This window comes from Hypanus sabinus, chromosome 7 (genome assembly GCF_030144855.1).
Source record: "Hypanus sabinus isolate sHypSab1 chromosome 7, sHypSab1.hap1, whole genome shotgun sequence".
Lineage (NCBI taxonomy): Eukaryota > Metazoa > Chordata > Chondrichthyes > Myliobatiformes > Dasyatidae > Hypanus > Hypanus sabinus.
This window is the reverse complement of record NC_082712.1, coordinates 78812175-78839674: the sequence shown is the minus strand read 5'-3', so window position 1 is coordinate 78839674 and position 27500 is coordinate 78812175. Positions and strand designations below refer to the sequence as shown.

At 50.1% G+C, this 27500-nt stretch overlaps 1 protein-coding gene across 2 annotated transcripts in view; it reads left to right on the top strand.

Annotated features, from left to right (window-relative positions):
* LOC132396894 (lysine-specific demethylase 6B-like) overlaps window positions 1-27500 on the top strand; it is a 245230-nt gene that overhangs the window by 66549 nt on the left and 151181 nt on the right. The window contains exon 1 of one of the 2 annotated variants that reach the window (XM_059974952.1): window positions 22605-22661. The exons of the other annotated variant lie outside the window; for it this stretch is intronic. The gene's annotated coding sequence lies outside the window, so the exon portion shown is untranslated. Of the gene's footprint in view, window positions 1-22604; window positions 22662-27500 lie in introns of those variants that run through there. 2 annotated transcript variants of the gene reach the window in all.

The following is a 27500-nucleotide window of genomic DNA, read 5'->3' as shown; positions in this document are numbered from 1 at the left end:
TGACTGAGGGACGGGCTCACTGTAAAACTGACTGAGGGACGGGGACACTGTAAAACTGACTGAGGGACAGGTTCACTGTAAAACTGACTGAGGGTCGGGCTCACTGTAAAACTGACTGAGGGTCGGGTTCACTGTAAAACTGACTGAGGGTCGGGCTCACTGTAAAACTGACTGAGGGACGGGTTCACTGTAAAACTGACTGAGGGTCGGGTTCACTGTAAAACTGACTGAGGGACGGAAGCACTGTAAAACTGACTGAGGGTCGGGTTCACTGTAAAACTGACTGAGGGACGGGCTCACTGTAAAACTGACTGAGGGACGGGCTCACTGTAAAACTGACTGAGGGACGGGCTCACTGTAAAACTGACTGAGGGTCGGGCTCACTGTAAAACTGACTGAGGGTCGGGCTCACTGTAAAACTGACTGAGGGACGGTTGCACTGTAAAACTGACTGAGGGACGGGCTCACTGTAAAACTGACTGAGGGACGGGGACACTGTAAAACTGACTGAGGGACAGGTTCACTGTAAAACTGACTGAGGGTCGGGCTCACTGTAAAACTGACTGAGGGTCGGGCTCACTGTAAAACTGACTGAGGGACGGTTGCACTGTAAAACTGACTGAGGGACGGGCTCACTGTAAAACTGACTGAGGGACGGGGACACTGTAAAACTGACTGAGGGACAGGTTCACTGTAAAACTGACTGAGGGACGGGCTCACTGTAAAACTGACTGAGGGACGGAAGCACTGTAAAACTGACTGAGGGACGGGCTCACTGTAAAACTGACTGAGGGTCGGGTTCACTGTAAAACTGACTGAGGGACGGGCTCACTGTAAAACTGACTGAGGGACGGGCTCACTGTAAAACTGACTGAGGGACAGGTTCACTGTAAAACTGACTGAGGGACGGGGACACTGTAAAACTGACTGAGGGACGGGTTCACTGTAAAACTGACTGAGGGACAGGCTCACTGTAAAACTGACTGAGGGACAGGTTCACTGTAAAACTGACTGAGGGACGGGGACACTGTAAAACTGACTGAGGGTCGGGTTCACTGTAAAACTGACTGAGGGACGGGCTCACTGTAAAACTGACTGAGGGTCGGGCTCACTGTAAAACTGACTGAGGGACGGAAGCACTGTAAAACTCGCTTGCAGCAGCATGATAGGCACCCAGGTACAATCTGCATGGTCTTAATGAATGATAGAGCAGGCTCGGACTGGTCGGATGATCTCACCGTCCCCTATAATGTTACATCAACAAATGTGCCTCCGTACCTAAGGAGGGCTGTGCTTGTGTTGGGGCAGGGGAGCAGAGGAGGCTCACGCGGACGATGCAGGGGGCTTAAGGAGATGCGTATAGTGGGAGGATACGTACAACTTTAGAACTAGCAGCAAGAGTCAGTCACCTGACCCACTGAGCCTGCTTCACCATTCAGTATTTGATTTATCTGTTGAGATACAGTGGAGAATAGGCCCTTGTGTCCCTTCAAGCCACACCCTAGCCTAATCACAGGACAATTTACGATGGCTGATTAACCTGCCAACCACAGTCTTTGGACGGGGCGAGGAAACTGGAGCACCCCGAGGAAACCCTGGTGGTACGAGCTCTGTACAGGCATTGGTGGGAATTGAGCCTGGGTCGCCGGCACTGTAACGCGTAACCACCGCAATACGACCTTGGCTGATGTGGCTATGGACTCCGCTCCAGCCAGCTGCCATTTTACCAGAACCGTTAGTTTCCCCAAAAGCCTTTAATTGCCCTGCTAATGCAAAAATCTATCAGTCTGAGTTTTTTATAAGGGGAGTGCCAGGAACGAGCTGCCAGAGGAAGGGATCAAGGTGGGGGTCAGTTGCATCAGGTACATGGATGGGAGGGGTTTGGAGGGTCATTGACTGAACCGGGGCAAGTGGGACTGGAATGCTGCGGTCAGTGTGGATGTGGAGGGCAGAGGAACCTACTTTCCTGCTGTATTACTCTTGAGCTGGTGGTGCTCCAGATGTGGTCTCGCCAACACTCTGTACAGTTGCACAAAAAACTCAGCCCACCACCCCACCCCCCGGGGTTCCCGGAAGAAGCTCCAAACATCGGGGGGGGCAGTGTCGCTGAAGAAGTGGCTGTTGATGCTGGACGGACGGGAACAGGGGTAATTGGTTGAGCAGAGATTGTGGAGGGTTGTGCGGTCAGAGGAAGTCAAGGACGGGGAGGGGAGAAATCCTGGGTGGTTGGGAGGGTGTATATGGCCAGGGAGGGGAGAGATCGTGGAGGGTTGTACGGCCGGAGGAGGTCACGGATAGAGAGAGGAGAGATTGCAGAGGGTTTAATGGCTGGAGGAAGTCACGGGCAGGGAGAGAGGGTAGGGGGCTGAAAGGATCTGAAGATTTCAAATAATTGATCACACCGCCCTACAGTCCTCTGTTCAGCTCTGATGGTCAGCCAGCTAAAAGGGCAGTTGAGTTCGGCTGCAGTACCATCTGTGGTCTGTCAGCTTGGAGAGCGGAGGTGAAGGGCGCAGCTGTTGTGCCATCGCCTCACAACCCCGAGACCCGGGTCAGATTCTGACCTCTGGCACTGTGTGTGTGTGTGTGTGTGTGTGTGTGTGTGCGTGCGTGCGTGTGTGCTTGTGTGTGTGCGTGCGTGCGTGTGCGTGCGTGTGGGCTCGGTGGGTTAACGCATGCTGTAAATTGTCCACTTGGTGTGTAGTTAATGGATAGAATCTGGGGGGAGTTGGGAATGTGGGTGACAGTGGGAAATGAGATTGCTCGGGGGGCTAGCATTGAATCGATGGGATGATTGTCAGCAGGCAATATGAGGAAACCTTTCATGTTTATCAGTGATCTCACTGAGTCAAGTTGAATGTATTGTTGTAAGTACCAAGTACGCAGATTCAAAGGAAAACTTGCAGCAGTATCATCAGTGTATAGAGTGGCATCAGATAAGCTTCAGAATCAGGTTTATCATTACCAGCAAGTGGAATGAAATGTGGTGTTTTGGTAGCAGTACTGTGTAATACTTAAAAGAAACTACTATATTACAATCAGAAACATAAAAAAGTGGAATCAGATGAGGTTTAGTATCACCAGCGAATGTTGTGAAATTTGCTGTTTTGCAGCAGCAGGCATTGTAATATGATAAGTACGTATATGATTTTTTAAAAAAACTAAAATAAGTAGTGCAAAGAGAGATGGAAAAGGAAGGTGGTGAGGTGACGTCCATGGGTTCAATACCCATTCAAAGATCGATGGCAGAGGGGAAGGAGCTGCTCCTAAAATACTGTGTGTGCATCTTTAGACTCTCCCCTGATGGTGATAATGAAGAAGAGACCATAAGACCATAAAATATAGGAGCAGAATTAGGCCATTTGGCCCATCGCGTCTGCTCCACCAGTTCATCGTGGCCAATCCAATTCCATCTCAGCCCCAATTTCCTGCCTTCTCCCTATATCCCTTTATGCCCCGATTAATCAAGTATATATCAACCTCTCCCTTAAATATACCCGATGACTTGGGCTCCACAGCCGCCTGTAGCAACGAAATCCATGGATTCACCACTGTCTAGCTAAAAAAAATCCCTCCTCATCTCTGTTCTAAAAGGACAGCCCCCCCACCACAGAAAACATCCTCTCCAAATCCACCGTATCAAGGCCTTTCACCATTCAAAAGATTGAAGAGGGCACTTCTCAATAAAAACATCAATGAAATGATTTTTACAAGCAAGTCTATTTCAAAGTGAGCTAGACGGTAAAATCTGCAGGGGGTGAGGGAGTTGATGGGAATGTGGGAGGGAATAGGTTAGTGGGGAATGGGATTGTGGGCTGTCACCAACCTAATGGGCTGAATGCCTTAAGCAAGCGTGGCAAAGAACGGGGAGAGACTGCAGATTGATTTGTGACTCTCCTTCCCTCCTGATGCAGCCACAGCTGCCTCGCTGCCTGGTAATGTGAGTAGCCCCTCTGTGTCTCGGAGAGGAGGGTGGGCTGCAGGAAGTTGCAGGCTATCCATTAAGGAACAGTCATCCTTTGATAGAGCAACCTTCGCTCGTTGTAAGGAAGTGGCACAGCCTGCAATTAGCATCAAAGTATATCCTGTTTGTCTCTGTCAACGTGCTGTAATAGAAACCTCTTTTATTTGAGTTGAGATTGTCTGTGTCACTGCATCGCTGCCCGTGGATCGGATTAACACGTTGTTTTTGGGAGGGAGGAAGAGGGGATGTTTGGGCCTCTCTCCAGGGGAATGTTTGCATTCGACTGGGGAGGGTTTGATTCTTACGGTGAAAGGGGAAGTTATACAGATACCCTCAGGGGATGTCGCCTGTTTGCCTCTCGATCTCTGAGCCTGTATGTAGTTTTGGGGTGTGTCGTACCTCACAGAAAAGCACCCTTCGGCCTATTGCGCCCATGCTCACCTTTCTCTCGTACACATATACAAATACCAATTGTCCGCATTCGGTCCCATTGTATCGTGACCAAGAAGGCTACCTCTGCCTCGACTTAGGAGGATAAAAAGATTTGGTAAATCCCTGTCGAGTTTCACCAATTTTCCTCGGATGCATCGTGGGTTTAGGGATAGTCAGCTTGGCTTTGTGCGTGGTAGGTCGTGCCAAACCAATCTTACAGAGTTTTTCAAACAAGTTCCCAGGGAAGTTGATGAAGGCAAGACAGTGGATGGTGTCTGTATGGACTTCAGCACGGAATTTGACGAAGTCCCGCCTGGGAGGCTGGTCCCGAAGGTTCAGTCCCTCGCATTTAAGATGAGGTAGTAAACTGGAATAGACAACGGTTTACTTTGTGGGCGAAGCCAGAGAGTGGTGGTAAGTGGTCGCCTCTGACTGGAGGCTGGTGAGTAGTGGAGTTCCACAGTGCGGACTTTGTTGTTTCTTACCATCTGTATCAATGATCTGGATGATAATGTGGTCAACTGGATCAGCAGATTTGTGGATGACACCAAGATTGGGGATGTAGTGGACAGTGAGGAAAACTAACAAAGCACGCAGCGGGATCTGGACCAGATGGAAAAATGGGTAGGTGGAATTTAATGCAACAGGTGTGAGGTTTTGCACTTTGGTAGGACCACCCAGGGTAGGCCTTGCACAGAGAACGGTGGGGCGCTGAGGAGTGTGGTAGAATAAAGGGACCTGGGAATACATAATTCATTGAAAGTGGCGAAACAGGTAGACAGGGCCATAAAGAAAGCTTTTGGCACAGTGACCTTCACAGATCAAAGTACAGGAGTTGGGATGTTATGTTGAAGTTGTCTAAGGTGTTGAGGCCTAATCTGGAGTATTATGTACAGTTCTGGTCACCAACCTACAGGAACGATGTAAATAAGGTTGAAAGAGTTCAGAGAAAATTTACAAGGATGTTGCCGGGTCTGGAGGACCTGAGTTGTAAGGAAAGATTGAATAGGTTAGAAATTTATTCCCTTTCTCTGTTTTTACTATTGCTGTTTATATGTCTTTTATATTATCTACTTGTTGAACTCTTTTGATTTGTATATTCTTTATTTGAAAATCAATAAAAAAGATTGAAAAAAAATGAAATTTATTCCCTTGAATTTAGAAGATTGAGAGGAGATTTGATAGAGGTGTACAAAATTATGAGGGGAATAGATAAGGTAAATGAAAGCAGGTTTTTTTTCTACTGGCATTGAGTAAGACTACAACTGGAGGTCATGGGTTAAGGGTGAAAGGTGAAATGGTTAAGGGGAACCTGAGGGGAAATGTCTTCACTCAGGATGGTGAACAAGCTGCCAGTGCATGTGAACTCGACTTCAAAGCTTAAGAGAAGTTTGGTTAGGTACGTGGATAGTAGAGATGTGGAGGTCTATAGTCTGGGTGCAGGTTGATGGGACTAGGCAGTTTAAGTGGGTTGGCATGAACTAGATGGGCCAAGGGCCTGTTTCTGTGCAGTAGTTTTCTTTGACTGTATGGCTCGACGCCAGCTGCTTTGCATGTGACCAAAACCTGCAGAAGGTTGCGGACACAGTTCCGCACATCGTAGAAACCAGCCACCCTGTCTGCACTTCTCGCTGCCTCGACAGAGCGATAACCCCGGACATTCTCTATTCTGCCCTGTCCCATCAGGCAGGAAACGCAAAAGCCGGAAAGCAAGTCAGCAGACTTTCTGCCCTGCTGTTACAACACAATTCATTGATTCATCCGGCGCAACTGACTCTTGACCTCACAATCTACATCATTATGATGCTGCGTTTTATCTCCTACCTGAACCTTACTTCCTCTGTACCTGTTACACTTTATTCCCATTGTTATTGTTTTGCCTTGTTCTACCTCAGTGCACCATGTAACTAATTAATCTGTACGAACAGTGTGCAAGACGACCGTTTCCTTGTATCTCAGTACATTTGACAATAATAAACTAAATACCAGCACTGAGACAGGGGAGGGATGGGTAGTGTTGTGAGGACAGGGAGACTGCAGAAGGACGGTGTCAGTGGACACGTAACCGGGACTTGAGCTTTACCCCAGCTCCTCATCCAACCATCCACCACCTGCTCCCGTGGCTCTGACTGCGGGAGGGTGACCTGCAGACTAGCAGGGGGAAAGAGTGTCCTCATATCTCCAGCACACAACTACGTTTTATAAAATGGGAAGGGGATTCAGAAATCAAAGGTGCAAAGAGACTTGGAGTCCCAGATCAGGATTTTGTCACAGTAAGCTAGCAGGTTGAGTTAGTGATGAGGAAGGCAAATGCAATGTTAGCATTCACTTCAAGAGGATCAGAGTTGTCTTCTCCAGATAGCAGCGCAGTCGTCAAACCCCCAAATCCCTTCTCCCTGAACAAAAACAGAACAGGCAGAACGATCCCACCAGGGATCAAAAGGCAGTCTCCCCTGTCCGGCAGCAGAACGATCCCACCAGTGATCAAAAGGCAGTCTCCCCTGTCCGGCAGCAGAACGATCCCACCAGGGATCAAAAGGCAGTCTCCCCTGTCCGGCAGCAGAACGATCCCACCAGGGATCAAAAGGCAGTCTCCCCTGTCCGGCAGCAGAACGATCCCACCAGGGATCAAAAGGCAGTCTCCCCTCTCCGACAGCAGAACGATCCCACCAGTGATCAAAAGACAGTCTCTCCTGTCCGACAGCAGAACGATCCCACCAGTGATCAAAAGGCAGTCTCCCCTGTCCGGCAGCAGAACGATCCCACCAGGGATCAAAAGGCAGTCTCCTCTCTCCAGCAGCAGAACGATCCCACCAGGGATCAAAAGGCAGTCTCCCCTGTCCGGCAGCAGAACGATCCCACCGGTGATCAAAAGGCAGTCTCCCCTGTCCGGCAGCAGAACGATCCCACCAGGGATCAAAAGGCAGTCTCCCCTGTCCGGCAGCAGAACGATCCCACCAGGGATCAAAAGGCAGTCTCCCCTCTCCGACAGCAGAACGATCCCACCAGGGATCAAAAGGCAGTCTCCCCTCTCCAGCAGCAGAACGATCCCACCAGGGACCAAAAGGCAGTCTCCCCTGTCCGGCAGCAGAACGATCCCACCGGTGATCAAAAGGCAGTCTCCCCTCTCCGGCAGCAGAGCGATCCCACCAGTGATCAAAAGGCAGTCTCCCCTGTCCGGCAGCAGAACGATCCCACCGGTGATCAAAAGGCAGTCTCTCCTGTCCGGCAGCAGAACGATCCCACCAGGGACCAAAAGGCAGTCTCCCCTGTCCGGCAGCAGAACGATCCCACCAGGGATCAAAAGGCAGTCTCCCCTGTCCGGCAGCAGAACGATCCCACCAGGGATCAAAAGGCAGTCTCCCCTCTCCAGCAGCAGAACGATCCCACCAGGGATCAAAAGGCAGTCTCCCCTGTCCGGCAGCAGAACGATCCCACCAGGGATCAAAAGGCAGTCTCCCCTCTCCGGCAGCAGAACGATCCCACCAGGGATCAAAAGGCAGTCTCCCCTGTCCGGCAGCAGAACGATCCCACCGGTGATCAAAAGGCAGTCTCCCCTCTCCGGCAGCAGAGCGATCCCACCAGGGACCAAAAGGCAGTCTCCCCTGTCCGACAGCAGAACGATCCCACCAGTGATCAAAAGGCAGTCTCCCCTGTCCGGCAGCAGAACGATCCCACCAGGGATCAAAAGGCAGTCTCCTCTCTCCGGCAGCAGAACGATCCCACCAGGGATCAAAAGGCAGTCTCCCCTGTCCGGCAGCAGAACGATCCCACCAGGGATCAAAAGGCAGTCTCCCCTCTCCGGCAGCAGAACGATCCCACCAGGGATCAAAAGGCAGTCTCCCCTGTCCGGCAGCAGAACGATCCCACCAGTGATCAAAAGGCAGTCTCCCCTCTCCGGCAGCAGAACGATCCCACCAGGGATCAAAAGGCAGTCTCCCCTGTCCGGCAGCAGAACGATCCCACCAGGGATCAAAAGGCAGTCTCCCCTCTCCGGCAGCAGAACGATCCCACCAGTGATCAAAAGGCAGTCTCCCCTGTCCGGCAGCAGAACGATCCCACCAGGGATCAAAAGGCAGTCTCCCCTGTCCGGCAGCAGAACGATCCCACCAGGGATCAAAAGGCAGTCTCCCCTCTCCGGCAGCAGAACGATCCCACCAGGGATCAAAAGGCAGTCTCCCCTGTCCGGCAGCAGAACGATCCCACCAGGGATCAAAAGGCAGTCTCCCCTCTCCGGCAGCAGAACGATCCCACCAGGGATCAAAAGGCAGGCAGCCGGTGCTCACCCTCCACATTTACCTCAATGTTTCAATCTCCTTCGTCGCTCTGATCAGCGAAATGGAGTTGAACATTGGCTTGCGCCCCTTCCCACAGCCTTCTCGCCAGGAGTTTCCCTAGCGCTGTCTCTGCCTCGCGGAATCGTCGCCGAGACTGCAGAGCGCTGAAACACCCGGACTGTCACCAATCTCAGGCGCCAACAGTTCCAGAATCACATTCAGGATGGAAAGCAAACGCAAAAGACATAAAAGGAGTGAAATATATGGTTCAATGATCTATCTAGAGGATGTCAACTGCAGGAGTGTTGCAGCAGACACCATCTTGACTGGAACGTGACCTGAATGTCAAAGCGAGGATGCATTGCCGAGGCTTTTTAGGGCATTGGTCAGACTACGTTTGGAATATTGCAAGCAACTTTGGGCCCCTTGTCTAGGGAAGGACATGCTGGAAAGAGTCCAGAAGAGCTTCATAGGAATGAAAGGTTAAGCATTCGAGGAGGTTTTGCTGTCGCCTGCAATCAGTGAAATTCAGAAAAATGGGGCGGAGGGGGTTGGGGGGAGAAATCTCATTGAAACCTACCGGATACTGAAAGGCCCGGAGCGAGTGGGTGTGGGAACAGTGTCTTCATCAGTGGGAGAGTCCAAGGTCTGAGCGCACAGCCTCAGAATAAAGGGATGTTTCTTTAGAACTGCAATGAGGAGGAATTTCTTCAGCCCGAGGCCAGTGATTCTGTGAAATTAACTGTCCACAGAGCGTTGTGCAGGCCAAGCCATTGAGTATACTTAAGGCAGAGTTTGATGGGTTCTCAATTGGCAAACGGGAGTTAGGATTACAGGCAGAAGACCAGATGATGGCATTGATGAAATCAGTCATGTTGGAAGGCAGAGCAGACCTGACAGGCGAAATGGCTTAATTCAGTTCCTCAGATTCTGTACTATACCTCGACTTCTGAAGTGTCCGTCCAAATGTCTCCTAAACATCTGATTTCCCCAGGTCCTCTGGGTTCCAGCTGTAAACCTTCCCTCTTCAGACCCTCTTTCAATCTCCCTCCCATTTTAAACCTCGGTCCCCCTTGTTTCTGATATTCTTACCCGGGGGAAATACTCAGACTATCTCAGAATCAGGCAGATTGATACCACTGACAAATGTCAGCAGTACAGTACCAGACATTAAAAGAAAATTACTACATGCTACAAATAAATAAATAAGTCCTGCAAAAGAGGAATGTTTTATGTATGTTGTATTAATAATTGTTTTTGGCTTTAAGGGCCTGTTGATGTGCTGTATCTCTAAACAAAAAAATAAAAAATAGAAGTGTGACAATACTGAACTGATTACCACTGCAGGCCATCTGGTGACTAGCCCTGAGCTAATAGAAATGATAGAAGAGAGTAAAGGGGCTGAACAGCCTCCAGCTGTTTTAGGGATGTGACACGAAAGTCCAATTCTGGGCAATGGGCAACGGTATGGGGAAATGTAGAGAAATACTGGGTCTTGCTCATTGTTTCCCAGACATTCGTGTACATCTGGCCCTCTTGGTTATTCCAAAGAGGAACCGTGTCTTGTGGCTCGAGGTCGGCACAGCCAGTAGATACCCTGGGGAGGGAAATTCCATGTGACTTCCCTTTTCCCTCAGCTCCATTGCCGGAGTGTGCTCTCCTGCTAAGAGGAGGCAGTGAGCTCTCCCTCCATAACCAGGCAGTGAGGTGCATCGTAACGCACCGCCGTGGCCCAGGATTGCTGGGTGTGGCGTGGGGTGTGGTACCTTCTGGTTTAAGAGGGAGGGAGCCGCCGACGGCCTTCAGCCGTGTCGTCCAGACCACAAAATGTCACGACGTGCTGAGTAGGCTTTGCAGAGTGTTTTGAAATGTGCAAGAAAGAGCAAGCTCTTGCCATCTGCACCACGACTGCACTAGCTGTGGGTCAGCTGCTGTCTGCTTAGTATCACAATTACAAGGATGTCCTCACACCCCCTCCCCACCCCACAGCAGCTGGAATCTTGGGTCAAGCTGTGCCCTGCTGCAGATCAGAATCAAGTTTATGTTTGCATAGTACAGCACAGTAAAGGCTCGTTGGACCGCAACACTGTGTCTACTCAAAGATCAACCTAACCCTTCCCTCCCACACAGCCCATAACCTTCATTTTTTTTCTTTCATCCATTACCTAAGAGTCTCTTAAATTTCCCAAATGTGTAAATCAAACTTGATGGTATCAACTCTTGGCTCAGAAAAGTGATGGAAGAAACTGTCCTGAAACTTTTGAGTGTGTGTCTTCAGGCTCCTGTCTCTCCTCCCTGATGGTAGCAATGAGAAGAGGGCATGTCCTGGGTGATGGAGTCTTCGATGCTGGGGAGACTAGTGCCCATGATGGAGCTCCTCCCATCTCCCCACCAGACCGTGACGCAGCCAGTTAGAACGCTCTCCATGGTACATCTGTAGAAATTTGTCTTTTGGTGACATTCCAAATCTCCTCAAGCTCCTAATGAATTATTCGTGCCTTCTTTGTAATTGCTTTGCTATACTGTGCCCAGGATAGATCCTCAGAGATGTTGACACTCAAGAACTTGAAACTGCTCACCATTCCCTTTTCTGATCCTTCACTGACGACCGGTGTGTGTTCCCTTGACTTCCCCTTCCTGAAGTCCGCAGTCACTGCCTTGGTCTTACTGACAATGAGTACGAGGTTGTTGCAACACCACTCAATCAGCTGATCTACCTGTACGCCTCCTCATCACCGGTGAAACTTTGCCAATGAATCATCACCAGATTTACAGATGCCATATGAGCTTTACCTCGCCACACAGTCGTGGGTGTCGCGAGCGTAGAGCAGAGGTCTAAGCACACACCCCTGAGGTGTGCCAGTGCTGACTGTCAGCCAGATGGAGACGGTTATTTCTGATCTGCACAGACTGTGGTCTACCGGTGAGGAAGTGGTGGCTCCGGTTGCAGAGGGAGGTACAGAGACCCAGGTTTTGGAGCTTGTTGATCAGAACTGAGGGTGTGATTTGTGTTCAATGCTGAGCTGTAATCAGCAAACAGCAGCCAATAGGTATCTCTATTGTCCTGGTGATCCAAGGCCAAGTGGAGAGACATTAAGATTGCATCCACTGTAGACCTATTGTGGTGGTAGGCAATTCGCAGCGAGTCCAGGTCCTTGGGTAGGAGTTGATTCTGACCATAACCAATCTCTCAGAGCACTTCATCACTGGACTGTAGTCACTGAGATAACTCGGCCTGCTCTTCTTGAGCTCTGGCATGATTGTCACCTTTATGAAGCAGCTGGAAACCTCAGATGTCCTTGAACCCTCCTGCTAGCTGGCTGCCGCAGGTTTTCAGTGTCCTACCATCAGGGCTCTGACTCCTTGTGAGGTTTCACCCTCCTGGAAGATGTACTGACTTCTGCTTCCAAGACCACAAGGTCACCAGATGCTGCAGGGATTTGCATAGATGCGGTTTTATTTTCCCTTTCAAAATGTGAATAGAAGGCGTTGAGCTCGTCTGGGAGTGAACCATCACAGCCATTCATGGTGTTAGGTTTCACTTTGTAGGAAGTTATGGCCTGCAAATCCTGCCACCCAATTCCATCTCTAACCTCAATCAGTATTGTTTTCTTAGATCGCCCAGGAAAGCCCTGTGAAGGTCTGGGTCCCGGTCTTGAATGCCACAGAGCTGACACTCAGCAGACCGCGAATCTGCTGGTTCAGCCATGGCATTTTAGTTTGGGTATATCTGGTATGTTCTCGAAGACACACACTCATCCACACAGGTATTGATGAAATTGGTGACAATGGTGGCATATTCATTCAGATTCAGATTAGTCCCTAAGTGTTGTCCAGTCCACTGAATCAAAGCACCCCTCCACCTCCCTTGTCCATACCTTCTTGTCTTCTTTAGTCTCTGCCTATCCACTGGGAGTGGAAGTACAGCCAGATGATTGGACTTTCCAAAGTGTGGGCGTGAGATGGCACCTAAGTGTTCTAGATGGTGGTGTAACGATGGTCAAGCGTCTTGGGTCCTCTGGTTCCACAGGGGATACGTTGGTGCTAGTTGGTCAGGGACTTCTTCAAGCTGGCCTGGTTGAAATCCCCCATAATGACAGTGAGTGCGCCATTTCGTGCCTGCTGATTACATTGCTTAGTTCTTCCAGAGCCTGCCTGACGTTGGCCTCAGGTACAACGCCACCAGGACGATGGCAGAAGATCCCTCTACAGATAAAATGGATGACGTTAGACTGCTAGATGATATGGACGGGTGAGCAGGACAGTCAGAACCGCAACGTTTGTGCACCGCAATAAGTTAATCATAAAGCCTACCTTACCTCCTCTGACTTCAAAAGACAGAGCTGCTTTGTGTTTGCGGAGAATAGTGAAGCCGTCAGTTTGCAGCGCTGCGTCAGTGTGAGCCATGTTTCCGTAAAGCCGAATACGCAGCAGTCCATGATGTTCCTCTGGTATAGCAATCTTGCTCGGAGGTCTTCAGTTTGATTCACCAGCAGGATAGTCAGTGGTGGGGGCTTCAATTGTATCTGTAGACTGGTGCGCCGTTCCCCATATCTGTTTTCTTAAAGGGCAACTGCACTTGCGACCTGAGTCTGCAGTCCGGGATTTTGAGTGTCAATAGATATTTTAAAGGTCTTAAAATGATGGTGCTTGCTGAAGTGCCCATGGCTGCTTCTGTGGACTTCATCTGAGTCACCCTAAGTGGGAATATTTGACGATTCCTGTCAGAGCAGCGCACAGTCACCACCTATCAGTGCCATCTTAATCCAGCACATCAGTGCACTGAGCCAGTGCAATGGAAAGCAATAACAGGACGCAGAATAAAGTGTTACAGTTACAGAGAAAGTGCAATGTAGGTAGACAATAAAGTTCAAAGTCATAACAAGACAGCTTGTGAGGTCACAAAGTCACCTTTAGCATGCGATTCCCATAACAGCAGGATAAAAGCTGTCCTTAAGCCTGGTGGTGCATGCTTTCAAACATTTGTATCTTCTGCCCAGTGGGAGGGGGGATAAGAGAGAATGACTGAGATGGGAGGGGTTTTTTATTAAGTCGGCTGCTTAAGGTGGCAAAAAGTGTGGACAGAATCCATGGAGGGGAGGCTGGTTTCCAAGCTGTGTCCATAACTCTGCAGTTTCTTGTGATCTCGGGCGGACCAGTTGCCGTACGAATTGAATGTTTTCTATGGTGGAGAGATGTTTGCCAGACCACCTACATTTCCTGAGGAAGTAGAACCATCGGTGAACTTCCTTGGCTGTAATGTGAATATGTTTGGGCCAAGATGGGGTATTGGTGATGTTCACACCTTGGAACCTGAAGCTGTCAATCACCTTCACCTCGGCACCACTGATACAAAGAGGAGTACGTACCCCATCCTGCTTCCTGAGATCAGTGGCCAGCTATTCCAATCTGCTGACATTGAGATAAAGGTGGTCATTGTGACCCTGTGTCAGGCTGCAAAGAGAAAATGAGGCCAGTTATAAACCCTGGATTAAAGCTGAGGGAGCTTTGCTCGTCTGAGTCACAACTGCCTTGGGATAATTTCATCTGTGAGTTACAGAGTGAGGAAAAGGAGCCACTGGGAGAGGGGTGAAACATGGGAGAATAAGAGAAGATCATATAAGTGCACTTGCGAAGAAAGCACAACAGCACCTCTACTTTCTCCAGGGTTTGTGGAGATTCATCATGACACCTAAAATTTTGAGAGACTTCTGTAGATGTGTAGTGGAGAGTATATTGACTGGTTGCATCACAGCCTGTAGCGGAAACCCTACAGAAAGTAAAAAGTAATGGATACGGTCCAGCCCTCCTCACGGGTAAAGCCCTCCTCATCACTGATGTAGGAAAGCAGCATCCATCATCACGGACTCCCACCACACAGGACGTGCTCTCTTCTTGCTGCTGCCATCAGGAGCCTCAGGCCCCACCACCAGGTTCAGGAACAGTTATTACCCCTCAACCATCAGGCTCTTGAACCACTCTACTTCACTTGCCCCATCATTGAACTGTTCCCACAACCTATGGGACTCCCTCTTTATGACTCTTCATCTCACATTCTTGATATTTTTTTCCCTCCTATTTGCACAGTTTGTTGTCTTCTGCACTCTGGCTGAACAGGCTGGTTGGGCAGCCTTTCCCTGATTATTATTCCAAAGATTTATTGAGGAAAGTGAATCCCAGGGTTGTATGTGTTGACGTACACGTACTTTGAACAAAATGATGAGGCAGATAGAAAGGATGGAAGTTTGCAAGCTTTTCCCCTGCTTTGTGTGAGACTACAACTAGAGGTCATAGATGTAGGGTGAAATGTCAGCTATCCACGGAGAAACTGAGGGGGAGAGTGTGGAACAAGCAGAAATGGTGGATGCAGATTCAATTGTAACATCAAAGAGGAGTTTGATAGGTACATGGATGAGAGTTGTTTGGACGGCTATAGTCCAGGTGTGGGTAGATGTGATAGGTAGAAAACCAAGCTAGAATAGACAAGATGGGAGGAATGGCCTGTTTCTGCGCTGAGGCGCTCTATGACACCATGATTCTAAGTTAATGTTGTGAAGCAAACACTGAGGAAGGTCGGCAGAAGGATTTTTGCTCTGGCAGTGATGGGCAGTTTTAATGGGGCTCTATACATCTCAGATTGATAAGGAGAGTTCCACTGTGAAAGGGGGCATGGGAGGGGGGTGGAGAGGCAGGCTGGGTGCACACTGCCCCTGCCCCTTGAGTAGGCAGCCTGCTCCCGTTTCTTAGCAACATGGGCAAAACGGTAACGTGGAGGTTGATGCATTGCTATTACAGCTCAGGAGTTCAGTTCCAGCGTCCTCTGAACGTCCTCCCCATGGAAAGCATGCGGTTCCCTCGTCTGCTCCAGTTTCCTCCCACAGTCCAAAGGAGGTCAATTGGTCGTTGCAAGTTGTCCTGCGATTAGGCTCGGGTTAAGTCAGGGTCGTCCGGGTTGATCAAGAGGGCCTTTTCTGTGCTGTATCTCGAAATAAGTAAAAATAAGCAATATAAACACTGAGTCAGATAGCATCTGTGGGGAGGAGGAGGGAATGGACAGTTGACATTCCAGGCTGGGAATGCCCCGGTAATGGGTCTTGGTCTGAAATATCAACTATTTATTCCCCTCCGTCAGTGTCGCCTCACCTGCGGAGAAAGGATTTTGTGTAACACACACAAAATGCTGGTGGAACGCTACAGGCCAGGCAGCATCTATAGGAAGAAGTGCAGTCGACGTTTCGGGCTGAGACCCTTCATCAGGATTTTATGTGTCCTGCACGAGATCTGCAGAGCCGCATGCGTCCCCTTTCCACCCCTCTCTGACCCTCGCAGGGGAAGTGATGTAAAGCCTGTTCTTGCACTCTGGTCTATGCTTAGTTCATCCAATTATTTCACAATCTTTCCCCCTTCCTTCTCAGTCCTGAAGAAGGGTCTCAGCCTGAAACGTTGACTTTTTATTCATTTCCATAGGTGCTGCCTGGCCTGCTGAGTTCCTCCAGCATTTTGTGTGCGTTGCTTTGGATTTCCAGCATCTGCAGACTTCCCCATGTTTACCACTGCCTAGTTAATCCAGTTATTTTGCATTTTTTAGTTATTTATAGAGTTTTTATGTTTTAGGAATGTCCTGCTGCCACAAAACAATAAATTTCACAATCTACAAGTCAGCAATAACCTGATCCTGATACAATTCTGAATACCAGTTCAGTATCCTCACACCCCTTACCATCCATCATTAAAATATTCAAAGCCTCCCTTCGAGAAGAGGCTTTCTGAAAAGTTTTCCCTCATTAACTGGGTGACTTATTAAATGTCAGCTCTATGCGGTAAACTGGTGACTTATCTCTGATACAACTTGGGCAAAGTATCGCCAGAGATGCTGAGGCCCCCAGGAAAATTAATTGGCTGCAGTGTTTTAGATAATTAAATTATCTGATTTTCACACCAACTCCCTTTGTTAATTGGTGTGGTGTGAACAGATCAGATGGTATTTAACAAGCCTGCCGGTGTGATTGTTATCTCTGCTGAGATCTCTCAGCAGGCTGCAGAAGTTCTAATTGCAACGTCTCGGGCGAAGGGGAAGTTTGGGGGGGCTGGGGGGGGTGCGCAGTGGACATTACAATCCAACATTACATTACAACAAGACCTGGGTATCATTGTACACCAGTCATTGAAGGTGGGCATGCAGGTACAGCAGGTGGTGAAAAAGGCAAATGGTATGTTGGCATTCATAGCAAAGGGATTTGAGTACAGGAGCAGGGAGGTTCTACTGCAGTTGTACAAAGCCTTGGTGAGACCGCACCTAGAATATTGTGTGCAGTTTTGGTCCCCTAATCTGAGGAAAGACATTCTTGCCATAGAGGGAGTACAGAGAAGGTTCACCAGATTGATTCCTGGGATGGCAGGACTTTCATATGAAGAAAGACTGGATCGACTAGGCTTATACTCACTGGAATTTAGAAGATTGAGGGGGGATCTTATTGAAACGTATAAAATTCTGAAGGGATTGGACAGGCTAGATGCAGGAAGATTGTTTCCGATGTTGGGGAAGTCCAGAACGAGGGGTCACAGTTTAAGGATAAAGGGGAAGCCTTTTAGGACCGAGATGAGGAAAAACTTCTTCACACAGAGAGTGGTGAATCTGTGGAATTCTCTGCCACAGGAAACAGTTGAGGCCAGTTCACTGGTTATATTTAAGAGGAAGTTAGATATAGAGAAAGCAGGTACAGGGTTCTGAGTTGGATGATCAGCCATGGTCATACTGAATGGCGGTGCAGGCTCGAAGGGCCGAATGGCCTACTCCTGCACCTATTTTCTATGTTTCTATCTACAGAAGCATGGACCGTCCGCAGGTTCCTTTACAACGGGAACACGAGAGATCCTGCAGATGCTAGAAACCCTTGAGCGCCTCACACAAAGTGGCCATAAGACCGGGTAGTGCCTACAGAAAAGAGCGAACAGTCACGTTTCGGGCCGAGAAAAGGTGGGAAGTCAGAGTAAGAAGGTGGAGGAGGGGAAGGAAAAGCACCAGGTAGTGGGTGATGGGTGAAGCCAGGAGAGGGGGAGGGGCGAAGTACAGATTTGAAAAGTCGATTGGTGAAAGAGAGAAAGGGGAATCTGTACGAAAGTGCAGAAACCCATGGAAGAAGGGGGAGGAGATGGGCAGGAAAGGAAATAAGATGAGAGATGGGAATGGGGAAAGGTGAGGGGGGTAATTACATGAAAAGTGAAAAACTGATGTTCATGCCATCAGATCATAGTCTACCCAGACGGAATATAAAGTGTTGTTCCTCCAGCCTCAGAGAAGGCCTTGGACTGACATGTCGGAATGGGAATGGCCAATCAACTTGCCAACTCGTTACTTCACCCCTCCCCCCTCCCGGTTTCTCTTATCACCTACCACCTTGCACTTACTCCTCTCTTCCCCCCCCCCCCACCTTCTCACTCTTCTTCCGGTCCTGATGAAGGGTCTCGGCCCGAGACCTCGACTCTTTACTCTTTTCCATAGACGCTGCCTGGCCTGCTGAGTTCCTCCAGCGTTTTGTGCGAGTTGCTTTGGATTTCCAGCATCTGCAGATTTTCTCCTGTTCGTAATGAGATACAGGAGCAGAATTAGGCCATTTGGTTCCCCCAATTCACCATGACTGATCCATTTTTCCTCTCGGCCCAAATCTCCTGCCTTCTCTCTGTATTCGCTTCGTGTCCTGACTAATCAAGAATCTTATCAACTTTTGCCTTAAATATACCCAATGGCTCGCCCTCCACAGCCTTCTGTGGCAACGAATTTCACAAATTCACCACTCTCTGGCTAAAGAAATTTCTCCTCGTCACCATTCTAAAAGGACATGCCTCTCTTCCGAGGCTGTGTCCTCTGGTCCTAGACACCCCAGAAATACCCTGTCCACATCCACTCTATCCAGGCCTTTCGACATTCAATAGATTTCAATCATTCTTCTGAATTCCAGTGAGTACAGGCCCAGAGCCATCAAACACTCCTCATATGATAGCCCTTTCAATCCTGGAATTATTTTCATGAACCTTCTTTGATCCCTCTCCAACGTCAGTGCATCCTTTCAAAGATAAGGGGCTCAAAACTGCTCACAATACTCCAAGTGAGGCCTCATCAGTGCTTTATAAAGCCTCAACATTACATCCTTGCTTTTACGTTCTCGCCCTCTCAAAATGAATGCTAACATTGCATTTGCCTTCCTCACCACAGACTCAATGCTGAAGGGCTTCAGCAAGTCAGGCAGCATCCATGGAGGTGAATAAACAGTCGAAGTTTCAGGTTGTGACCCTTCTTTTGGACTGGAATGGAAGAAGGCAGGAGACGGGTACAGGTGGCAGGTGATAGGTGGGACCAGGTGAGTGGGCAGGTGGATGCAGTGAGACGTTGGGAGGTGATAGGTGAGAGGGCGGATGGGTAGGTGGGGAAGAACGGATGCAGTGAGACGTTGGTAGGTGATAGGTGAGGGGGAAGGTGGATGGGGAGAGGCTCTGGGATGAGATGCTGAGGTGAGAGTTGGTGAGTGGAAGAGGTTAAAGGGCTGGAGAACAATCAGTGGTGTGTAAGGTCACATGTGAGAGAACAACTGCCCCGAGGGCTGAGGCAGGTGCTCGACTGCAGAAAGAATTGTGTCAGAATGTTTGGGCACCTCGGTGGGGAGGGGGGTAAACTACAGCCTCTCCTTATTTGTCTTGCTGCCACACACAGGCTCCTCACCCCCACCCTCTGCTCTCCCAGGGGAAGGAGTATCAGCCATTGTGGGAAAGGCTGTTCAGCACCGTCTCATCAAGAACCCACTGATACTGAATCCGCTTGATTCCTACTGATGGCCCCAGATTCTTCCCCTCACCCACACATCAGGGGGGTAATTTTCTTCCCCGCACTCGGGACGTGGGAGAAAACTGCAGCACATGGGGGAGACCGGTGTGGTCTCCGGGAGAACCCTGGGCCGGACTGTTCAGTGGTCCTCTCGGGGACTCACCGGATCCATGTGCGTAACAGCTTGTCAGGTCCTTCCGGAGTAGAGCTGGGCTGTGGGATGGAGAGGCGGGGAGGCAGACAGGCAGAGAATGGGACAGAGACAGATAAGAAGAGGGCACTGGTTTACAGAGAGAGGGGCAAGATTTGAAAAGTGGCCCAAGGGACAACTTTGCCACACAGATTTGGGAATGGAATGAGCTGCCAAAGGAAGAGGTAGAGGCGGATCCAATTACAGAGACATTTGGACAGGTAAAAAGGACTGGACATTTAGAGGAATTTAGGCCAAAAACAGGCCAGGAGACCAGCTGAGGAAGGCATCTTGGCTGGCATGAAGGAGTTGGGCTGAGTGGCCTGTTCCCCGGCTATATGACTCCACAAGCCTGTAGCTGGCTGCTCCCATGTCAAGACGACTGGGCAGGCGGCCAACGGCAATGGGATTGGTTCTTTTTTTTAACTACAGAGCTTCCTCTAAGTAAAAGTGGAGTTTACTGTCGCGTGCACAAGTACATGTATGCACAGGTGCAAAGAGCAGCTGACTTGCAGCTGCATTACAGGCCCAGAGCTCGAGGCAGAGGGCTGTCGGCACGTTGTGTCTTTTGTAGTGTGTTTGTCTTGTATGTTTGATGTAGCCCCATATCTCTGTGTGTTACTGGCATGTCCTCAGTGCTCATTGGTTACCGTAAGACACAGGAGCAGAATTAGGCCATTTGGCCCATCGAGTCTGCTCCACCATCCCATCATAGCTGATTTATTATCCCCCTCAACCCTATTCTCCCCATAACCTTTGATGCCCTGACTAGCCAAGAACCTGTCAATCTCCTCTTTAAATAGACCCAATGAATTCCACAGATTCACTGACATCTGGCTAAAGAAATTCTGCCTCATCTGTGTTCTAAATAGATGTCCCTTTATTCTGAAGCTGTGACGTCTGATCCTAGGACTCACTATACAGGAGGATACGTCCTCTCCCCATCCACTCTGTCTGGGCCTTTCAGTATTTCATAAGTTCCAATGAGATTTCCTCTCACTCTTCTAAACTCCAGCGAGTACAGGCCCAGAGCCGTCAAACACTCCTCCATGTGTTAACCCTTTCATTTCTGGGCCCAGAGCCATCAAACACTCCTCCGTGTGTTAACCCTTTCATTTCTGGGCCCAGAGCCATCAAATGCTCCTCATACACTTGCCTGATCTCTGAAGTTTTGCATGAACTGTGACCCGATGGGTTTGGGGAGCTGGGCTGCAGCAGCTCGAGTTTGTTATTCCCTGACGCCGTCCATCGCTGAGGACTACAATGTGCCCCTGGATGCCCGAGGGCAAAGCACAGCCTCTCCAGGCAGCTGGCTGCATCTGCATGGGAACATTCACTTGCCCAGAGCACCTGGTTCAGGTGCCACCGTCGCTGGGCTGTTCGATGGGGAGCCGTGACGACCCAAGGGGCACCAACCTGAACGGATCACTCACAAGCGCAGAGCAAAAGCTTGTGGTCACTTTGCGTGCGGCCCAGCCACAGGGAGAGAGACAGAACCCCCCATCACGTGTTCAGCAACGCTTTCTGCCGAGCAGTGATCCACTGGGCTGGATGGTCGGACAGCACTTTCATCGGGTGTGTTATAAACACAGGATTCTGCAGACCCTGGAAATCTTGAGTGACACACACAAAATGCTGGAGTAACTCAGCAGGTCAAGCAGCGTCTATGGAGGAGAATTAGAATGACGCTTGGGGAATATCCTTGAAGATGCCCATACCATAGACAGTAAGACCATTCAGCCCATCGAGATCGCAGAAGCACAGCAGATCTTTAACACAAGAACGTCGGCAGATGCTGGAAATCTTATACTCCACTGTAAAGCCTCTTCGAGTGAAGCCTACCCTGAGGAAGTTGATATCTTCTCTTCGACGGGAGTTCAGTGTGCTCCCTCTGCCATCTCTGCTGTCCTCCTACTCTTTGGCCATGTACTCACCCAGGCTAGCTACCACAGATCACCTGCCGTCCTGCACAGCTCCCCCTCCCCAGACCTTACTCTGCTTCTGCCCCCTTCTTTTCCTGTCCTGAGGTAGGATCCCGGCCTAGTATGTTGACTAACAGCAGACTGAAGTTGCTGCCTGACCTGCTTTCTTCTAAGATTTTGTGTGAGTTAAGCCTAATTATCACTGCCACCTGTCATGAAATTTGTTGTTTTGAAGTGAGGGCAAAACAGTGAGGGCATAACAATTGCTGTGTCTCTGGACCGCGGGACGAAACCCACGCAGTTACGGGCAGCCGAGTTTAATCTCAATGCACCACGTAGTAGTCTCGGTTTACTTTCGACTCATATACTCAGGTACGGTGAAGAGCTCATCTTGCATATGGTTGTACAGAGCAAATCATTGCACAGTGCGTTGTGTAATGCAGAATGCAGAGTAGAGTGTAACAGCTACAGAGAAAGTGCAGTGCAGGTCAACAATAAGGGGCAAGATCATAGCGGGGTAGATCGTGATGTCAGGGTTACCTTATGGTGAGAGCGGTCTGTTCAATTGTCTGATAACAGTGGGATAGAAGCTGTCCCTGAGGCCGGTGGAACGTGCTATCAGCTTTTTTTGTACCTTCTGCTCGTTGGGAGAGGAGGGTGTCCGGCCGGGGTGGGTGGGCTCTTTCAATAGATTGGCCACTTTATTGAGAGAGCGAGAAATGTGAGACAGATGGAGGGGAAGCTGGTTTACGTGATGAGCAGAGCTGTGTCCACTGGGAACAGTATGAAAGACAATGTATCTCGGTTCATGCGACATTACGAACGCAACCCCAGTTCTCATCCATTTGCGGTGCAGTTAGACGGTCCTGCACCGACTTTGCCTCACAACTGGGAAGAGACTGCACTGCTGTTGTGTGGACTGTCCCTTTAAGAGGTCTGGACTTGGTATTCCGAAGCCGGAGCTGTGTCGGATTTGCACGGGAATTACAGGCAGCTGAGCTGCGCTGGATTGGGGTTGCCTGGCAACGGGCAGGAGCCGGTGGACTGTTTGTGTCGGGTAAGGTGTCGGGTGCTGCCCCCGATTCACCGTAACCCGCCACTCCCCCGCCCGGGCACCCTCCCCACCTAGCCGGCGACGGGGTTCCTCTGCAGCACTTGTACCGAGGTAGGCGGAGTTTGAACAAGGCCACCCGGGGACGTGCTGACAAACGCGTCTGCAGCCGGCTCTCGCAGTCTCTCTGTATTGCAGTGTGTGTGTGTGTACTGCAGTGCATCGGTGTGTTTGCATATACGTTGTATATCTGTGTGTGTGTGGATCGCTGTGTGTACACACACACACTCTCTGTTTATGTTTGCCTGGACTTCTTCCTCAGTAGCTCCCTGTCCCTCCAATCTCCCCACTCCTTCCCCCGCTCCTCCTCTCCCCCACCCTGTCCCACCATCCCTCCTCCTTCCTCCCCCTCGCCCCTTCCTCATCCCTCTCTCCACCCCCTCAAACTGTATTCCCAGCACCCTGTTGGGATGACCCAGTGAATGGATGGAGAGAATTACCCTTCTCCTCTGCTCTCCCCCTCACCCCTCCTCCCCTCACCCCACTCGCCCCTCCCCTTCCCTCCCCTCACCCCACTCGCCCCTCCCCCTTCCCTCCCCTCACCCCACGCCCCTCCCCTCACCCCTCCCCCTCACCTGCTCACCCCGCCCCCTCCCCACGCCCCTCCACCTTCCTCCCCTCCCCCACACCCCTCCCCCTTCCCTCCCCCTTCCCTCCCCTCACACCTCACCCCACACCCCTCCCCCTTCCCTCCCCTCACCCACTCACCCCGCCCCATCCCCTCCCCCACGCCCCTCCACCTTCCTCCCCTCCCCCACCCCTCACCCCACCCCCTTCCTCCCCTCCCCTCCCCTCCCCCACTCGCTTCTCCCCCTCTCTTCCCCCCTCCTCCCTCTCTCAAACTGTATTCCCAGCACCCTGTTGGGATGACCCAGTGAATGGATGGAGAGAATTACCCTTCTCCTCTGCTCTCCCCCTCACCCCTCCTCCCCTCACCCCACGCCCCTCCCCCTCCCCTCCCCTCACCCCATTCGCCCCTCCCCCTCCCCTCACCCCGCCCCTCCCCATCCCTCCCCTCACCCCATTCGCCCCTCCCCCTTCCCTCACCCCACGCCCCTCCCCTCACCCCACACCCCTCCCCCTTCCCTCCCCTCACCCCACACCCCTCCCCTTCCCTCCCCTCACCCACTCACCCCTCCCCCTTCCCTCCCCTCACCCACTCACCCCTCCCCCTTCCCTCCCCTCACCCACACCCCGCCCCATCCCCTCCCCCACGCCCCTCCACCTTCCTCCCCTCCCCCACTCGCTCCTCCCCCTCTCTTCCCCCCTCCTCCCTCTCTCAAACTGTATTCCCACCACCCTGCTGGGATGACCCAGTGAATGGATGGAGAGCATTTCCCTTCTCCCCTGCTCTCTCCCTTGCACCCACCCAGCGCCTCCCATCCGCTCTACTGGGACGTCAGACCCAGCCCTCAGTTCAATTCCCATACATCCCTCACTTCCTCCCCCTCCAGCCTCCTTAACTTTTTTATAGCGGCATCGTCTCTATACTGGGGTTGAACCCACAACCCTCCGCATTCAGCACCGACACTGATGAAGGGGAGGGGGGGAGAGAGAGCGAGGTTGGGTGGTGGTCCGAATTACTCCCCACTACCAAGAGCTCAGTGGTTCCCAGAGAGAGTTTTGAACTCAGCAGAGAGCAGACAAGGTCTCACCTGGGGGGAGGGGGAGGGGAAGGAGGCAAGGGGAGTGAATTGCCTCAAAGGTTCAAGATGAGCAATGGGCTACCTGATCCACTGCTCCACAGAACAACATCTCCCAACCATTTGAAAACTCCTCCCTTCTCCGAGACAGATCCTTTTAATAGCTCTGCGGTAACTATGTTTAGCCGAGAGAGGGGGATGAGAGAGAAGCCGCAGGGATTTTTTTTAGCCAACCATCATTCTAATTCCAATCCTCCTGCCACAGATATGTTTAATTTTAACAATCTGACAGTTATTTACAAGGAGATTTTTTTTTATTCCTCCCAGTGAGCAGTAGACAGTTGGGCATTTATAGACGGCCAATTTTCCAGCCTTCAACGCATGTGCAATTGAACCACCAACAGAGAGGCCACAGTTAGGAGGGAGTCCAGGGTCAACAGCAACCCCAGCTTTATATAGCCCCCCTCCAACAAAAACAACATAGAGGCACTTCCCAGGAACGTGGGTGCCAAGCCAAATGAGAGATGAATGCAGGCGGCTGAAGCGTATTGGGAAGGCATAAAGATTTGCAGATGCCGGGAATCCTGAACTGAGCTGGAAAATGTTTGGAGAGACAGAGTTAAAGGTTCAGTTGGTTGTATCGGAAACAGAGTCCGGTTTATTATCACTGACGTTTATTGGGAAGTCAGTTGTATGGCAACAGTGGTACAGAGCGAGGCGTAGAATTACTATTCGGTTAAAAAATAAATACATTTTGCAAACGAGGAATAGCGAGGTAGTGTTCACGGACAGTTCGGAAATCGGATAGTTTGGTGGGGTAGGGGGGGAAGAAGCTGTTCCTAAAATGTTCAGCATGGGTCTTCAGGCTCCATGTTATAACCTCAGGAAAAATGGCTGGGCTTGCTTAGCGCTTGAGTACAAGGGTTTATTAGGTGTGTCAAAAATCAAAATTACAAAAAAATTAGGAAAAATAGTAAAAAGAAACCTGCCAATATTTACAAAAAAAAATCTACCAGAAAGCACAATAATGGCTCCATACTATTTTTGTCCAGAGTGAACTGCTGGCAGCCCTGAGCACTCTCCCCTACTGAGGACAATCTGCTCCTTTAGTTTACACTCGGACATACTACCTTCAGTTAGACTACACATCAATTAGAATATGATTCACCCCACAATGCTGTTACAATCATATTGCAAAATAAACAGAGGTAACTATCTTAAATGCAGTGTACAAACAAGATGAGGAAGAATTTCTTCAGCCAGAGAGTGGTGAATCTGTGGAACTTGTTACCACAGGCAGCTGTGGAGGCCAAGTCATTGGGTATATTTAAGGCAGAGGTTGGCCAGGGCATGCAGGGATACAGGGAGTAGGCAGGGGACTGGGGATGAGAGGGAAATGGATCAGCCATGATGAAATGGTGGGACAGACTCAATGGGCCAAATGGCCCAATTCTGCTCCTATGTCTTATGGTCTTATAGTGAAACAACACATACAAATTTACACATCCCAGTTACTAAAGAAGTGGAATATTCTGCCATGTAGAGTGGGAGAGGCACCATAAAGTCAAACTGAGTGCACCAGATAAGTTTAGGACCCATGATGAGAATACACTGGGGGAAGACATTGAAATGCAACAATGACAGCAGAATAACAAGGGTGTGTGTGTGTGTATGTGTGTGTGTGGCGTGTTCTCTGTCACACCTCTATGCTATGTTATAACTGTGGGATGCTAAACAAATTAGTTCTGGTTGGGCACCATCTGCACTGAAATGTAGTTAGCACTGTGGGTATAAGGTGCTCCAACAGTACTGGCCAGCTCTGTCACGAGCAGGAAAGGTAGGTTATCTGAAATTGAGCAAGTGACAAGACCTTGTTTCAAAGGAGAGTTGAGGTAGTTTGTCAGCAGCTGTAAGTGTGGACACATTGGGGGAGGTGGGTTGGGTGCGTCAGGAGGTTCCCGAGACATGGGGGTGGGTGCTCTTAATGAGAGGAGGGGGAGGGGCATCCCTCCCCACCCTTCACCTTGAACTCACTTGGTTTACTGGGATGTTCACTGTGTAATACTGGGATCTGAAAACCCTGCTGGATTGTTGAGTTGGCTGTGGGAAGATCACCCTGCCCTCTCTGCTAACCAGGGCCATGGCTGCACCTCTCTCCGACCAGAGCAGAACCTTCCAGATGCACAAAGCAATGAGAGACTGGAAATGCCAGAAACACACAGTAGTCAGGCAGCATAAAAGAAGAGAGGAACAGGAATTAAAGTTGCAGATTTGTGAGCTGCTGTTCAAAGGTTTGCCCATTTGAAACATTAACTCTTTTTTTCTTTGTGGATGCAACCAAAGTACATTCAGTGAATTTATCAAAGATCCCAAAGTTTTTAAAATACTCTTCATTAAAGTGTCAACAGAACAGAAGGTGCTGGGAACAGGCAGCATCCAGAGAGAGAGAAACAGTTGCCATTACAAGGGGCATAGTTTTAAGGTGCTTAGAAATGGGTACCGAGGGGATGTCACAAAGAGAGTGGTGGGTGCGTGGAATGCACTGCTGACAGTGGCGGTGGAAGTGGATACGATAGGGCCTTTTAAGAGTCTCTTAGATAGGTACATGAAGCTTAGAAAAATAGAGGGCTATGTGCTAGGGAAATTCTAGGCAATCTCCAGAGTAGGCTTCATGGTCGGCATAACGTTGCGGGCCGAAGGGCCTGTAATGTGCTGTAAATTTCTATGTTCCGGTCAGAAAGACTCTTCAGAACACCACCAACTGTTCAACGTGACGCAGTCCCTCAGCTTCTCTCTCCATAGGCGCTGCCTGGCTTGCTGAGTGCTTTGGCCGTGACCTGGTTTTATTTCAGATTTCTGGCATCTGTGGGTTTTTATTTTCTTGAAGTGTGTGGGGTAAGGGGTGTTCTGAATGGAGCTGGCGGAGACGTGGGGAGGAATTAAATGGGATATTTAGGAGTGGGCGATCGATGGCTGGCTTAGGACATAATGGACATAGTGACTAAATGAAGCAGCCATTTTCACAACCTGCGTCCTTTGCACCATTTATTTATTTTATAACTTTATTTTTGTCTTGTGCTATACTGCTACTGCAAAACAACGAGGTTCACAATTTATGAGTCGTATGGCACAGGCACTGCAA